This window comes from Aegilops tauschii, chromosome 4 (assembly GCF_002575655.3).
Source record: "Aegilops tauschii subsp. strangulata cultivar AL8/78 chromosome 4, Aet v6.0, whole genome shotgun sequence".
Classification (NCBI taxonomy): Eukaryota; Viridiplantae; Streptophyta; class Magnoliopsida; order Poales; family Poaceae; genus Aegilops; species Aegilops tauschii.
The window spans coordinates 480,758,601-480,775,784 of NC_053038.3; the positions used below are offsets into that span (position 1 = coordinate 480,758,601).

Consider the following 17,184-nt stretch of genomic DNA (forward strand, 5'->3'; position numbering starts at 1 on the left):
AGAAGATGCTTCCAAAGGACAACGAATTGCCCGAGAGTACGTACGAAGCAAAGAAGGTTGTCTGCCCTCTAGGGTTAGAGGTGCAGAAGATACATGCATGCCTTAATGACTGCATCCTCTACCGCGGTGAGTACGAGGATTTGAACGCGTGCCCAGTATGTGGTGCATTGCGCTATAAGATCAGCCGCGATGACCCTGGTGATGTCGAGGGCGAGCGCCCCAGGAAGAAGATTCCTGCCAAGGTGATGTGGTATGCTCCTATAATACCACGGTTGAAACGTTTGTTCCAAAACAAAGAGCATGCCAAGGCGATGCGATGGCACAGAGAAGACTGTAAGAAAGATGGGAAACTGAGAGTACCCGTTGACGGGTCGCAGTGGAGAATAATCGAGAGAAAGTACAGGGAGGACTTTGCAGGTGATGCAAGGAGCATACGGTGTGGTCTAAGCACAGATGGCATTAATCCTTTTGGGGAGCAGAGCAGCAACCATTGCACCTGGCATGTGACTCTATGTATGTATAATCGTCCTCCTTGGTTGTGCATGAAGCAGAAGTTCATTATGATGCCAGTGCTCATCCAAGGCCCTAATTAAGCAACCCGGCAACGACATTGATGTGTACCTAAGGCCATTAGTTGAAGAACTCTTACAGCTGTGGAATGGAAAAGGTGTACGTGCGTGGGATGAGCACGGACAGGAAGAATTTGACCTAAAGGCATTGCTGTTCGTCACTATCAATGATTGGCCTGCTCTCAGTAACCTTTCAGGACAAACAAACAAGGGATACCACGCATGTACGCGCTGTTTGGATGATACCGACAGTATATATTTGGATAATTGTAGGAGGAATGTGTACCTGGGACATCATCGATTTCTTCCGAGCATTCATCCCGTAAGAAAGAAAGGCAAGAATTTCAAAGGTGAGGCGGATCACTAGACGAAGCCTCGCCACCGTACTGGTGCTGATGTACATGATATGGTCAAGGATTTGAAGGTAATCTTTGGAAAGGGTCCTGGCGGACAACCTGTTCCGAATGACGCTGACGGACGCGCACCCATGTGGAAGAAGGAATCTATATTTTGGGACCTGCCCTATTGGAAAGACCTAGAGGTCCGCTACGCAATCGACGTGATGCACGTGACGAAGAATCTTTGCGTGACCCTGCTTGGCTTCTTGGGCGTGTATGGGAAGACAAAAGATACACCGGAGGCACGGGAGGACCAGCAACGTATGCACGGAAAAGACGGCATACATCAGGGTCATGCCAGCTATGGTCTTACCAAAGAAGAGAAGGAAATCTTCTTTGAATGCCTTCTCAGTATGAAGGTACCATCTGGCTTCTTGTCGAATATAAAGGGAATAATAAATATGGCAGAGAAAAAGTTCCAGAACCTAATGTCTCATTACTGCCATGTGATTATGACACAACTGCTTCTGGCTGCATTGAGGGGGCTTCTCCCGGAAAACGTTCGATTAGCCATTGTGAAGCTATGTGCATTCCTCAATGCAATCTCTCAGAAGGTAATCGATCCAGAAATCATACCAAGGTTAGAGAATGATTTGGTGCAATGTCCTGTCAGTTTCGAGTTGGTGTTCCCACCATCCTTCTTCAACATCGTGATGCACGTCCTAGTTCACCTATGCGAAGAGATTAACATTTTGGGTCCTGTATTTCTACACAATATGTTCCCCTTTGAGAGGTTCATGGGAGTCTTAAAGAAATATGTTTATAACCGTGCTAGGCCAGAAGGAAGCATTTCCAAGGGCCATGAAAATGAGGAGGTAATTGAGTTTTGTATTGACTTTATTCCTGACCTTAAGCCGATTGGTGTTCCTGAATCGCGGCATAATGGCAGACTGGATGGAAAAGGCACGCTAGGAGCGGATCAAATAATATGTATGGATGGGCATTCTCTCACTCAAGCACACTAAACAGTTCTACAGAATTCCGCCTTGGTGGCTCCATATATGGAGGAACACAAGAATTTTCTACGCTCCAAACACCCGGAGCAGTCTGACGACTGGATTACACGTGAACAAATGGGGACTTTCGCCGGTTGGTTGCAGACACGTGTCATGCATGACGCCGCTATTGAAGATGACCTGCACTTGCTGTCCCAGTTACCATCTTTGACTATAATGCCTTTCAAAGGGTACGAGATAAATGGGCATACATTTTACACGATCGCCCAAGATAAGACGAGCACCAACCAAAATAGTGGTGTCCGCTTTGATGCAGCAACCAAGACGGGAAAGGACACATATTATGGTTACATAGAGGGCATATGGGAACTTGACTATGGATGTGGTTTGAAGGTCCATTTGTTTCGGTCCAAATGGGTCAATATGACACAAGGCGGGGTAACGGAAGACCCGCAGTACGGAATGACAACAGTGGATCTCAACAATCTTGCGTACGCAGATGAACCATTCGTCCTAGCCAATGATGTGGCGCAGGTTTTCTATGTGAAGGACATCTCTACCAAGCCGAGAAAAAGAAAAGATAAGGAAGCGAATACATCCACTGGTGCGCGTCAGTCCTAAACAAACGGTTTTTAACCCCTTTCCGCGACGGCATTTGGAACCGTCGCCAAGTGAGTGTGTGTGATAGGGTGTCCTTCCCACACGACCCAGAAATCGTCGGGGATAGGCCCTCCTGGGACCCAGGCTGGGGCTGTGTGCGATCGGGCGAGGCATCAAAACCCAATCATTTCCGTAGGTATGTACATCCCACACGATAATCCAAGAAAATCATTTTCGTAGGTATGTACATCCCACACGTTGAATCCCAGAAAATCATTTCCGTTCGTATGTATATCACACACAATCAATCCAAGGAATACGTTTTCGTTCTTATGTACATCCCACACAGTCAATCCAGGGAAAACGTGTCCGTTCGGACGTACATCCCACACAGTTTTATGTGTAGGCTCGTGTGTGAAAGGTGTAACTATCACACACGGTCTGCCTTGGTTAACCGTTTGCTTTTATCAACCATATCACACACGATTTGATGAAGAAAACTGTGTGGCATTGGGCTATCCATCTCAAGAGCTTTTACTGCTAGAACCGTTTGCAAAGGTCCATGACACATTTAGCAGGTTTATTAGTATACAATTAATAATTCCAGTATTACAAAAATTCACATTTCTTATCGAACAACTATTTACCAATTTCATATCAGGCACATAAATATATTATAACATCATAGTACGGTAGCTACATGAAAACAGCACCGTACAACATATAGCTAGTTCAACTTCATAAGAACAATATATTCATTTCCCTAATCGAGATCATCCAGGCTCGTCTTATCCACCTCTGCTTTCAGTTCAGTAAGAACCCATTTTGCACGGGCCAACTGGGAAAGTGCCTCCTCCTTCGCAAACACCATCTTAGCAAAGTCTGGTTTAAAAAATCTGAGCTCATTCTCCACCTTCAAATTTTTATCCCGCATCTTGAAATATGCTTCAGTGTTGACAAGACTTTCTCTAAGCCTACGTGTGTTCTCTTCCTCATACATGCTCCAGAGCTTCACTAGGAACTTCTTCAAAGACTGTGGCCACTCTTGATCAACCCACTCCAAGTAAGCACACTTCCATTCAACCTACAATATTTAGAACTAGATCAGTAACAATTATAGGGGAAATGGGTTTATAGCAACACAGAAAATCACCAATGCTTATTTTGAAAAACTGAAGAAACATGTTAATTATGACATATCTTCTCAAAAAGATCAATGTGCAAATGAAATAATTGGTACTGAGACAACAACCAAATTCTAGAACATCAGAAGCTATAATTAACTACAACGACGCTACAAGTTCTTACTCATGTACAATAAATAACAAATTGAACATTTTATGAGGAAGGTAAATATAAGTGCAACAACATAGCGACAGTGTTTGGATGACATCAAATTGATACTAAAAGGTGTGTACATGCACAAATTTAGTAACATAGAACTAATAGCACTAAGGCCGTCCACTATGTATGCCAAAACTGGGGTAAAGACAATTGTTGCTACATCTCGCACCGTCCTGCACTGGCGAGCCGATGCAGCGGAAAAAAATCAGGGACCCGGATTCCGGAGCACGTAGTTGCTCCGATGCCCAGTTCCTTCGTGCCATAAAGATTTAGTATTTTACTGCTTGGCTGCTCGAGTGTGTGGACCAAAGTTGGTTGCACAAACTGCTGAAGCGATGCCAAATAATTTCCTAATGGCACCGCTGATGAGATGGCAACAATTTAAGATACAAGGTACAAACTGTGACACTGTCTTAGGATGCGTTTGGTTGAAGGTGTGGTATGAATGGGTTGGGACCGTGATAGTGTCTGAATCACATCTAACAAATGATTTGTAACAACGAAAGAGGGTCTAACCTTCTCTGCACATGCCAGAAACTTCCTCCCACTGTCCAAAGAATCAAACGCAACTAGCTTCACGCATTGAGATTGATGGTGACAACGAGCAGACAGATCTTCAGCCACCCCGCTCTATTCGTTGCCACTGATGGTCCTAGGGAGCTACAAGAGGAAGAAATGACTCAAATCGACCGCCGGGTAAAAATCCTTCATTCCAAATCATAGCCCGAGAGAGAGAAGAGAGGCATGCCCGGGTGGTGAAGGAGTAGTCGCTGGAGGAGGAACCGCTGGAGAGGTCGTTGAAGAGGACCATGGCGACCTCGGCGGTAGGATGCAAGACGGCGAGAGCGAGGAAGCGGCTATAGCTTAGCAAGGAAGGAAGGAAGGAAGGAGGAAACAGGGGAAATGTGACTTTTGGTCGGGGAGAAAAGGGGTGGGGAAGGTGGCGGGGGTAGATATTTTGGCGGTAGGCCAAAATTTTGGAAATGTGGAGGGAACCTTTGCGCGCGGTGCCGCCGGACTATTCACTTTGAACGATTGTGTGCATTGCAAACGATTCTTCTGCTTTACCCGCATGGGATGAGTATGATAATTCAAATTTTCATGGAAATTTCCCCGGGTACGTCATTGCATAATTTAACATCGCTTGCTAATTTGGGCACACAAAAGAGCGTACAACAAACAGACGACACTTACTGAATCGAGCAATTTTAGTAATTACACAGAGCCAGTTGACCTAAACATTGCTCTAACAAAAGACCAGCATTAAAAACTGTGACACCCAAAATTTTATTCGGCCTTTTCAAAAATTTTATTTGACTTGAGGGAGGTGTTTTAAATTTTTCTTCAAAAGAACCCTCCCTTTCAAAATATTTTTTTGGCAAGGGTTTTATTTGGAATTCACCCAAGACTTGATGTTGGTCTTGGAGGTTATTTCTTTTTATTTGGACTCAAACCAAAATGCTTTTCACTTGGTAAAAATGCCTTTTGAAAATTCCTTTGAAAATGCCCTATGGCTTTTGAAATGATTCCTTGCCCCTTTCAACAAATCTCTCATGCCATGACCTTAGTGCAAATCCACTCTCCTAAACCTTTCCTCATCTTTGGATCATGATTTTCATCAAATTCAGCAAGTTGAACCTCCCCGTATATTTATTTTCCATTTAAATCTTATCAAAACAATTTCTGCCTTCTATTCTAGCCCTTGGAGATTTACAAAGGAGCTACCATTTCTGTTTTGATTTTTGCCCCCAAACCAATTTCCCTTCCTAGTCCTTTGAACCCTCAACCAAGATCCATGAAGATCCACTGGTCTTCAGTTCAAATTTTTCAAACTATACTTGCTGCAAGTTTGGACCAGTTTTGCCAAATTTGATGAAATTCAATCAAATCCTTCTCCATAAATTCTGAGAAAAATCAGGCAACCCCTGGGTGCATTGAGAGGTCACCTCACCAAGTCCCAGCCCCAGGAAAAAATTTCTCCTTGCCAAATCATTCTGTCGAACACCTGCAGAGCATTGTCAAAATCAGGTTCACTCAAATTCAGAGAACAGTTCAGTGTTGTTGTCGTTTTCTTCAGTGTTCGATCTCAATCTCGCCAGTGCCCCGGTGTCGCCTTGCTCCCCGTCCCCTCCACCTTGTTCCTGTGCCGCACGATCCCCTGGAACCTTGCGGACGTCGGCGACGAGCAGGAGGAGGTGCGCAGCCCCGTGACCGACGGCAGCGGCGGCTTTGCGGCCGCCAGAGAGGGGCGCAGCGTAGACGGCGCCACACAGCGCCGCCGAAGCCACCGGAGGCCGCCGCGTGGCCACCCACTCCCCAGTGCGTGCAGCCACCCTCATCGTGAACCGCTGGGCGCGGAGCACGCTCTCTGCCGCCATCGTGCCCGTGCGGCCACCCCACCGTGGACCGACGCCATTACGCCAAGACCGACCGGGATTAGCGGGGGAACGGCACCAGTACACCTCACTGATGCTGCCTGGCCACTTAAGCTCCCTGCCAAGACACTGCCTCGCCGTAATTGCTCGCCGGAGCAACCCCGTTCACGGCCACCCCCTCGATCCGCCTATAAATAGAGGCCCCGAGCTTCAACTCGAACCCACACCACCTCTGCACTCCACCTAGACCACACCAAGCCACTGGAAGAGCCCCGAGGGAGCTTTCTTCCCCGACTCCGACCGCCGCGACCCGCCACGGGATCCAGCTTGATTCGCTCCCGTGCGTGCACCTCTGCCTCCCATCTCTTGCCAGTAGCTCTCTAGTGCATCCCTCCTTCTGACCCGCGCTTCAATTCGTAGCTTGCAGCACCCACCGGAGTTCTCCACCATCACCCGAGCCGCCGTCCGCCGGAGAAAGTGTCGCCGTCGACGTGATGCTCTCCGTCGGTCGAGTCCACCACCCACCGATGCAGAAGGACACGCTGAAGCTCTTGGTACACTCCGATCTCCCTGTCTCGCCGTGGTTCGACGCCGGCGACCACCGCAGTCTTCGGGCGCCGGCAAACTTTTTAAACCTGACATGTGGACCTTTCCCCCCTGTCAGCCTCTATTCTCTTCTCCCTCGAAACATTTTCTGTTGGCGCCTTCGGGCAAATACGTTTTCTCTTTGAGCTGGCGCGTTTCTTTCCGAAGCGTTTTCTGTTTTCTCAGTTAAGTTCCTGGAACTTCTCTGTTTCATTACAGATAAGTCCCTGGACAGAAACCCTTATAACTTTTTGATAAAAAGTGATTTTTGTGTGATTCTTTTTCTGACAATCTTATAATTTTATCTAGTTTTTATGGATTTATTTGGAAAAAATTTGGAACAACTTTTATGCACGCGTTGGTTTTCACGTTAGTATGCCTTTTCGCTATACCGTAGGTTCCGGAAGAGGTGACGGAGCTGCGAACTTCGCCGAGCTAGACTTCGACTTTTCCGAACCAGGCAAGCATGTTTGAACCTTTGATATGATAGGTGTTTTGCATGTTTGTGTGAAAGGTTGTGCGTGTCATATGAGTATCGGTGAGTATCTCGTTGCTTGTGAGGCAACTACCCGTGTGTTCCAAAGTTGCGATGATCTCTGATGAGAGATGGCCTAATCATGTGGTGACATGAAGGGCAGCAAGGTGGTACTGTTGTAGCATGCCAGCCTTGCGTCATCCGACGTTAACGTGGACGGAGTCACGTTATCGTTCTTCCCCCTTCCGTGCTACCACTTGTTTTCTGCCAGAATGCGGTTTAGTAAGTTGGTAACCTCTTTCCGTGTACACACCAAACAGAGAGGCCGGGATGATGGTTCCATGGCCCTGGATTAAAGCCAGTCATCCGGTCAGGGGGCATGGGTGTTTCCGGTTGGGACCGAGAGGGGGGCACCCCTTAGAGCGCGCGTATAGAAATTTGATCCCATGCTACGCGAGGTTGTAGCCTCCCCGTCTCAAGGTTTTTCTTGAACATTGCCGAGGGTGATTCCTGGCTTCGGAATGTGGAATGGGTGTGTACTGGTTAGATGTGTTTCTTCCAAAACACCGTAAACGGAACTAGTCCCCGTGACTACTGAAATCCGTTGGCTGTGGTTAAAGTACAACTCTGCATAGTCAAATCCTTACGAGTCATCGTATCCGAGGTCAAGTATCGTGATCAGCGTATCCATGTCTAGTCGTAACCTCGTGGTATATTCTCCCTTCCGATAAGTGAGTTAGAGTAGAAATCTTGGCTGAACGTTATTCCTGTGGATGGACTAACCCTGTTGTTTGCCTCTTACTTTCAATATAAGCCCTTTATGTGATGTCGCTCAGACGTCCGACTGTGGCATGTTTGTCTCTTACTTTCAATATAAGCCCTTTATGTGATGTCGCTCAGACGTCCGACTGTGGCACGCATTGTCTTTCTTTTTCTGTTATAAGCCCTTTATGTCGTGTCGCCCCGACGCCCGACTGCGGCATTATTATTCTTGCAGTTTCCTCTCGAGGAGTCATTCAGACCCTCGTTTGGCACCGGTATTATTATTCTTGCAGTTTCCTCTCGAGGAGTCATTCAGACCCTCGTTTGGCACCGGTATTATTATTCTTGCAGTTTCCTCTCGAGGAGTCATTCAGACCCTCGTTTGGCACCCAGTATTTATTTTGGGATTTCGGGAGGACTACCGCCCGACTTCTCTGTTATTTTCCCATGCATCATTATCTCTATGTCTGAACGCACTTGTTAATCTATTCATATGCTTCATGTTTACATTTGTTATATCTTATGTCCGAACTGTCTTGCGAGTACTTTCATAGTACTCACCTGGCTTGTTGATTTGGCCAGATGTTGACGAAGGCGATCTCTTGGATGAAGAGTTTGATAGTGAGTCCGACGCCTAGAGGAATCCCAGACAGTCCCGTGCGATCCTGGATATTGGTCACTTGTATTATATACGCTTCCGCCACCCGCAATAAGTCTCCTCAAGCCTCACTCCGACGCTCGAAGAGCTGTAGTTTTCAGGAGTCAGATCACCCACTTCGCAGTGATATTTTCCACCACCATTGTTATCGTGAGTTAGTAGTTATGCCACCCTATCCGCCATTATGTTTTAATGGTGTGCATGTAATAAATTGTTGAGCAGTCTCCGCTCAACCTTGTATTATGTTCAGTACTCCAGGTATTTTTCTTCTGTGACCAAGATATTGTCTACCAGTGAGAAGGAATTCTTCTTTACTGGTCCGTAAAAGGGATTGGTCTCTCAATAAATATTTTATTGAAAAACCGGTCGTGACAAGCTTGGTATCAGAGCTAGGCTGACTGTAGGAAGCCACTAGGTGCGATCGCTAATCGGTTATTAGCGTCTTTTGTGCTTTTTCAGCATTTTGCAATTGTAGCTATTTTCTGTTGGTCATCATAAATTTATGACATGACTACTCAGAATTTTTGCCTACTTTTGTAGATGGCTGGTAGCAACTGTGAGACTCGAGTGTTCATGAACGTCCCCGAGGGGTTTGTCAAACTCCTCGTCTCCATCACCAAGCTCGCGATCGGGCCAGCGACTCGTCCGGAGTTCACGCTTTATCAGCACAAGCTCAGCGACGACGTGTCTATGCACCAAGCCGTGGTGCAATTCAAGGGAGGACGTTCTGCATCTCGCCACTTCCGTTTTGTGGGAACGGCCATGCCTACGGAGAGGCATGCCATGCAGATGGCTGCCCGTGAGGCGATAGCTCGTCTTCGGGACATCCTTCCGATGATGAAGACTCGTCGCTACCGCTACCTCCCATGCCATGTGCCATACACTTGTCACTATGCATTCGCCTGCCATCGGGGAGAGCGAGATGAAGCCATCGAGATGGTCGTGGAGTACCTCAAGGCTCTGGATGAATCCTTCGACAACCTTGTGGATGATCTTGTGGCTGCCCGCATGGACTTAGTCCGGGGCGGTCCTGCCTGCAGGAAGGAGTTTCTCCACACGGCACCGCCTCTGACATTCGTCTCGTCTTCAGCCTCTTATGCACCGGCCATTTTGGCCACTGCTCGCCGTCTGCCTACCACTGAGGAGTTCGACCGAGTCATCGCTCCTACTCCAGTCAGAGCTGCACCGCCTGCCACACCCGCACTACCGCCTGTCGCTCCCGCGCCATCACCACAGCGCAGTGTTACGCGCCAGGAGCCAGCTAGAGAGGAGGTGGAGGTTGAATCCCCTGCACCGTTGAGTCTTGCCCTCGGCAAGGGAAAGGACATCGTCACCATCTCCGACTGAGAGCGCCGTGTAGCCGCGCGTTATGTCTGCTTGTATGATGTGTTTTATCTGTGCGCTAGTTTGTATTAGTGTGTTCGCTGCTTTCCGGAGGAGTATGCTAGTCTAAATAACATGTCAGGATTGTGTACGCACATCCTGAGTGCTGTATCGTGTGTTTGCTTTTCGCGTGTAAGATTTGGGTTAAACAGTTCGCCTCCATGCAAAATCGTTTATGCTTTCTTGAAAAATCTTGAGGTCTTTTAAGTTTTTGCCTTTGCAAGATTTTCTTTGTGCCACACAGTTCTTCTCATGAGTTTTGCAAAATAATACCCCCAGACTGGAAAAATGTCTCGTCCGTGGACTCGTTCCATGCCCAATCAGCCAGAAGAAGTTTATGGAACACAGACTAGCAACAACTTCACACAGGGACAGTCCAGTCAACAAGACAGCGAAGCAGCCTTGTCTCAAGTATGCCGGCTCTTCGAACAAAGCCAGCAACAACACCAAGAGATGATGAATCACGTCATCAATATGGGAAACCACCGTGAACCCTATCAACCTCATTCCAAGTTATCTGAATTACAGAAGACTCGCCCTTCAACGTTTGCTCACACCGATAGGCCGCTAGAAGCCGACGATTGGCTTCGTGACATCGAAAGGAAGCTGATTATTGCTCAGTGTTCAGACCATGAGAAGGTGCTTTATGCACCACACTACCTTACTGGAGCAGCTGCAGCATGGTGGGAAAACTTCCTACACATGCATCCCAGTGAACACAACATCACCTGGGAAGAATTCAAGGAAGGCTTTCGTGGGGCACACATCCCCAGGAGCATCATAAAAATCAAGAAGAGAGAATTTGACGATCTCAAGCAAAGAGGCATGTCAGTGATAGAATACAACGGTCAGTTTACCCAGCTGTCTCGTTATGCCTACGACGAGCACATGACAGAGAACAAGAAGATGGAAAAATTCCTGGACGGCCTGGCACCAGCTCTAAGATGCCAACTGGTGGTACACACTTTCCCGGATTTTAAAACTCTGGTTGACAAGGCCATTACCTTGGAAAATGAGCGCCGCAGCCTGGAGGATATCCATAAGCGGAAAAGGGACAAGACGACCCTCGCTCGCAACAACCAAAGCAAGACTGAGGTTCCAAGGACAGAAGCAAGGAAATCCACGACTACTGATCTAAGGCCCGTCAGACAGTTCCATGCCAGGGACAAGGAGTTCACGTACCGTCCAGGGGTCACCTGCTATGCTTGTGGTGAAGAAGGGCACTATGCTAAATAGTGCCCAAAACCGAGGAACTCGGCCCCCAAGCCGAACAATGGTGGAAACAATCCAGCCCCCAAGCGCAACAATTTCAATCCCAACAACAACCACAGGAAGGGTCACCTGAACCATGTGACCAAGGAAGAAGCGCAGAATGCCCCAGACATCGCTCGGTACGTTCCCTGTCAACACAGTACCTGCCACGGTTTTGTTTGATTCTGGAGCTTCCCATTCGTTCGTTTCGAAGAGTTTTGTTTTGCAACATGGTTTTCCGATACTTCCCTTGGAAAAATCTATGATCATCAAGTCCCCCAGGAATAAGCAAATCGCTCAGAGTTACTGCCAAGGAGTGATCATTGAATTCGAAGGACTACAGTTCCAAGCAAATCTCATCGTGTTGGAAAATAAAGGACTGGATGTCATTTTAGAGATGGACTGGTTAACCACCAACAAAGGATTCATTGACTGTTTCAATCGGACCGTGATTCTCACTCACCATCACGGCAAGACAATAAAGGTTACAGCTCAAAAAAGGCCACGGTCACGGCAACCAAAGCTGAACAAAGTGGACATTTCAGAACTGAGAAAAGTTCCAGTGGTATGCGAGTTCCCTGACGTATTTCCTGAAAAACTACCAGGCATGCCACCAGACTGAGAGATAGAATTCAGCATCGAACTAGCACCTGGCACCGCTCCCATCTATAAGAAACCTTATAGATTGCACCCTCAAAATTGGTGGAGTTGAAGAAGCAGATAAAGGAATTATTGGACAAAGGATTTATTCGAGCCAGCTCCTCACCATGGGGTTCGCCAGTGTTGTTCGCCAAGAAAAAGGATGGGACACTGAGACTGTGTATAGACTATCGAGCCCTCAATATGGTCACCATCAAAAACAAATATCCGATGCCACGGATAAATGATTTGTTTGACCAGCTCGCACAAGCCAAGGTGTTCTCAAAAATTGATTTGAGATCGGGATATCACCAATAGAAAGTACGGACAGAAGATATCCCCAAGACAGCATTCACCTCCAGATACGGATTATATGAATTCACAGTGATGCCTTTTGGTCTAACAAACGCCCCCGCATATTTCGTCCACCTCATGAACAAAGTGTTCATGAAATTCATGGACAAATTTGTTGTGGTGTTCATGGACGATATTCTGGTTTACTCAAGGACACCGGAAGAGCATGCTGAGCATCTCAGAATTGTTTTGGGAGAATTGAGGAAACATCAGTTGTATGCCAAATTTAGCAAGTGTGAATTTTGGCTAAGACAAGTTGGTTTCCTAGGCCACATATTGAACCAAGAAGGCGTGGCCGTAGACCCAGAGAAAGTCAAAGCCATACTTGACTGGAAGCCACCCGCCAACGTGACAGATGTGCGGAGTTTCCTGGGAATGGCCGGATATTACAGAAGATTTATTGAAGGATTCTCCACTGTGGCAAAACCAATAACACAGTTGCTCAAAAAGGACAAGAAATTTGTATGGACGGAAGCATGCGAGAGAAGCTTCCAAGAACTTAAGAAGAAGCTAACAACCGCACCGGTATTAACCGTGCCAGACATACACAAGAGTTTTGAAGTATATTGTGACGCGTCCCGAAAGGGCCTCGGATGTGTACTAATGCACGATGGCAAAGTTGTCGCGTATGCCTCCAGGTAGCTGCGAAAACATGAGGAAAATTACCCAACACATGACTTGGAGCTAGCAGCAGTCATACATGCACTCAAGGAGTGGAGGCACTTTCTGTTGGGAAATCGCTGTGAAATATATACGGACCATAAGAGCCTCAAATATATTTTCACTCAACCAGAGCTAAACTTACGCCAACGACGCTGGTTAGAATTGGTCAAGGACTATGATGTCGGTATTCACTACCATCCAGGGAAAGCGAATGTAGTGGCCGATGCCCTTAGTCGAAACCCCAGCCCGGACAACGACGGTCCGCAAAACTTGAGGCCTGAGTTTCAGCAAGAGTTCGCTAGGCTCAACATGGTGTTAGTCTCTGAGGGCACCGTATCAAATCTAGAGATACGATCCACCCTAGTGGAACAAATTAAGAAGGCTCAACAGGGACATCCCAGCATCGAAGGTATAAGAAAGAAAATGAACCTCGGTAAGGCTTCAGAGTTCGCCACAGACAGCGAAGGAATATTATGGTACGGAGACAGACTTTGCGTACCTAACATTGAGGAACTCAAGCAACAAATCTTAACCGAAAGCCACACCGCTCCATACTCGATCCATCCTGGAGGAACCAAAATGTACAAAGACATTCAGGAAAGATTTTGGGTGGCACGGTATGAAAAGGGATATAGCCGCATTTATTGCTTGTTGCGATTCATGTCAGCGCATCAAGGCCGAGCATCAAAAGCCAGCAGGGCTACTCCAGCCAAACAGGATACCGGAGTGGAAATGGGATGAAATAGGAATGGACTTCATCGTCGGACTACCTAGATCACAACGCGGAAATGACGCCATATGGGTCATCACAGACCGACTAACCAAGGTTGCTCATTTCATTCCCGTGAAGACTACCTACTCCACACAAAGACTGGCCAAACTTTATCTCTCCCGTATAGTTTGTTTGCATGGAGTCCCAAAGACTATAATATCCGACCGAGGCACACAATTTGTCTCCAAATTTTGGGATCACCTGCAACAAGCTCTGGGCACGCAGCTAGCTTTCAGTACAACGTACCACCCTCAGACTGATGGACAAACGGAACGTGTGAACCAAATCCTAGAGGATATGCTGAGAGCCTGTGTGCTCACCTATGGGTCCAGTTGGGAAGAGAGTTTGCCGTATGCCGAGTTTGCTTACAACAACAGTTACCAAGCCAGCTTGCAAATGGCACCCTTTGAAGCGTTGTACGGACGAAGGTGTTGTACCCCACTGAATTGGTCAGAAACAGGGGACAGCCGTATCTTCGGCCCAGACATGCTTAAAGAGGCCGAGGATAGAGTTAAACAGATCAGGGACAGACTCAAGACAGCACAGAGCCGACAAAAGAGCTACTATGATCAAAAACATCGTGAGGTCAGCTTTGAACCCGGTGATTCCGTGTACCTACGAGTGTCTCCTATGAGGGGCCTGCAACGGTTCAAAATTAAGGGGAAGCTAGCCCCGAGATTTATTGGACCATTCTGTATAATTGCACGAAGAGGCACGGTAGCCTACCAGCTAGACCTACCCAAGGAGCTGTCAGACGTCCATGACGTATTCCACGTCTCACAATTGAGAAAATGTGTAAGTAACCCGGAGAAGCATGTATCTCATGAGAGCATTGATGTACAACAAGACCTCACCTACAGGGAAAGGCCAGTAAAGATATTGGAAGTGTCTGAACGGAGGACCCGTCAGAAAACGACAAAATTTTTCAGAGTTCAGTGGAGCAACCACACTGAGGATGAAGCTACGTGGGAAAGGGAAGATTTTCTTCAGGAAGAATATCCATATCTATTCGAGGATCAGCTGAAATCTCGAGGACGAGATTATTCCTAAGGGGGTAGGTGTTGTGACACCCAAAATTTTATTTGGCCTTTTCAAAAAATTTATTTGACTTGAGGGAGGTGTTTTAAATTTTTCTTCAAAAGAACCCTCCCTTTCAAAATATATTTTTTGGCAAGGGTTTTATTTGGAATTCACCCAAGACTTGATGTTGGTCTTGGAGGTTATTTCTTTTTATTTGGACTCAAACCAAAATGCTTTTCACTTGGGAAAAATGCCTTTTGAAAATGCCCTATGGCTTTTGAAATGATTCCTTGCCCCTTTCAACAAATCTCTCATGCCATGACCTTAGTGCAAATCCACTCTCCTAAACCTTTCCTCATCTTTGGATCATGATTTGCATCAAATTCAGCAAGTTTAACCTCCCCATATATTTATATTCCATTTAAATCTTATCAAAACAATTTCTGCCTTCTATTCTAGCCCTTGGAGATTTACAAAGGAGCTACCATTTCTGTTTTGATTTTTGCCCCCAAACCAATTTCCCTTCCTAGTCCTTTGAACCCTCAACCAAGATCCATGAAGATCCACTGGTCTTCAGTTCAAATTTTTCAAACTATACTTGCTGCAAGTTTGGACCAGTTTTGCCAAATTTGATGAAATTCATTCAAATCCTTCTCCATAAATTCTGAGAAAATCAGGCAACCCCTGGGTGCATTGAGAGGTCACCTCACCAAGTCCCAGCCCCAGGAAAAATTTTCTCCTTGCCAAATCATTCTGTCGAACACCTGCAGAGCATTGTCAAAATCAGGTTCAGTCAAATTCAGAGAACAGTTCAGTGTTGCTGTCGTTTTCTTCAGTGTTCGATCTCAATCTCGCCAGTGCCCCGGTGTCGCCTTGCTCCCCGTCCCCTCCCCCTTGTTCCTGCGCCGCACGATCCCCTGGAACCTTGCGGACGTCGGCGACGAGCAGGAGGAGGTGCGCCGCCCCGTGACCGACGGCAGCGGCGGCTTTGCGGCCGCCAGAGAGGGGCACAACGTAGACGGCGCCACACAGCGCCGCCCAAGCCACCGGAGGCCGCCGCGTGGCCACCCACTCCCCAGTGCGCGCTGCCACCCTCGTCGTGAACCGCTGGGCGCGGAGCACGCTCTCTGCCGCCGTCGTGCCCGTGCGGCCTCCCCACCGTGGACCGGCGCCATTACGCCAAGACCGACCAGGATTAGCGGGGGTACGGCACCAGTACACCTCACTGATGCTGCCTGGCCACTTAAGCTCCCTGCCAAGACACTGCCTCGCCGTAATTGCTCGCCGGAGCAACCCCGTTCACGGCCACCCCCTCGATCCGCCTATAAATAGAGGCCCCGAGCTTCAACTCGAACCCACACCACCTCTGCACTCCACCTAGACCACACCAAGCTACTGGAAGAGCCCCGAGGGAGCTTTCTTCCCCGACTCCGGCCGCCGCGACCCGCCACGGGATCCAGCTTGATTCGCTCCCGTGCGTGCACCTCTGCCTCCCATCTCTTGCCAGTAGCTCTCTAGTGCATCCCTCCTTTTGACCCGCGCTTCAATTCGAAGCTTGCAGCACCCACCGGAGTTCTCCATCATCACCCGAGCCGCCGTCCGCCGGAGAAAGTGTCGCCGTCGACGTGATGCTCTCCGTCGGTCGATTCCACCACCCACCGACGCGGAAGGACACGCTGAAGCTCTTGGTGCACTCCGATCTCCCTGTCTCGCCGTGGTTCGACGCCGGCGACCACCGCAGTCATCGGGCGCCGGCGAACTTTTTAAACCTGACATGTGGACCCCCCTGTCAGCCTCTATTCTCTTCTCCCTCGAAACTTTTTCTGTTGGCGCCTTCGGGCAAATACGTTTTCTCTTTGAGCTGGCGCGTTTCTTTCCGAAGCGTTTTCTGTTTTCTCAGTTAAGTCCCTGGAACTTCTCTGTTTCATTACAGATAAGTCCCTGGACAGAAACCCTTATAACTTTTTGATAAAAAGTGATTTTTGAGTGATTCTTTTTCTGACAATCTTATAATTTTATCTAGTTTTTTATGGGATTTATTTGGAAAAATTTTGGAACAACTTTTATGCACGCGTTGGTTTTCACGTTAGTATGCCTTTTCGCTATACCGTAGGTTCCGGAAGAGGTGACGGAGCTGCGAACTTCGCCGAGCTAGACTCCGACTTTTCCGAACCAGGCAAGCATGTTTGAACCTTTGATATGATAGGTGTTTTGCATGTTTGCGTGAAAGGTTGTGTGTGTCATATGAGTATCGGTGAGTATCTCGTTGCTTGTGAGGCAACTACCCGTGTGTTCCAAAGTTGCGATGATCTCTGATGAGAGATGGCCTAATCATGTGGTGACATGAAGGGCAGCAAGGTGGTACTGTTGTAGCATGCCA

General features: G+C 47.6%; 1 pseudogene; it reads left to right on the forward strand.

Moving 5' to 3' along the window:
• Nucleotides 1-216: 216 nt before the first annotated feature.
• On the forward strand, nt 217-2,198 carry LOC141021984 (uncharacterized; annotated as a pseudogene).
• The last annotated feature ends 14,986 nt before the right edge of the window (nt 2,199-17,184 follow it).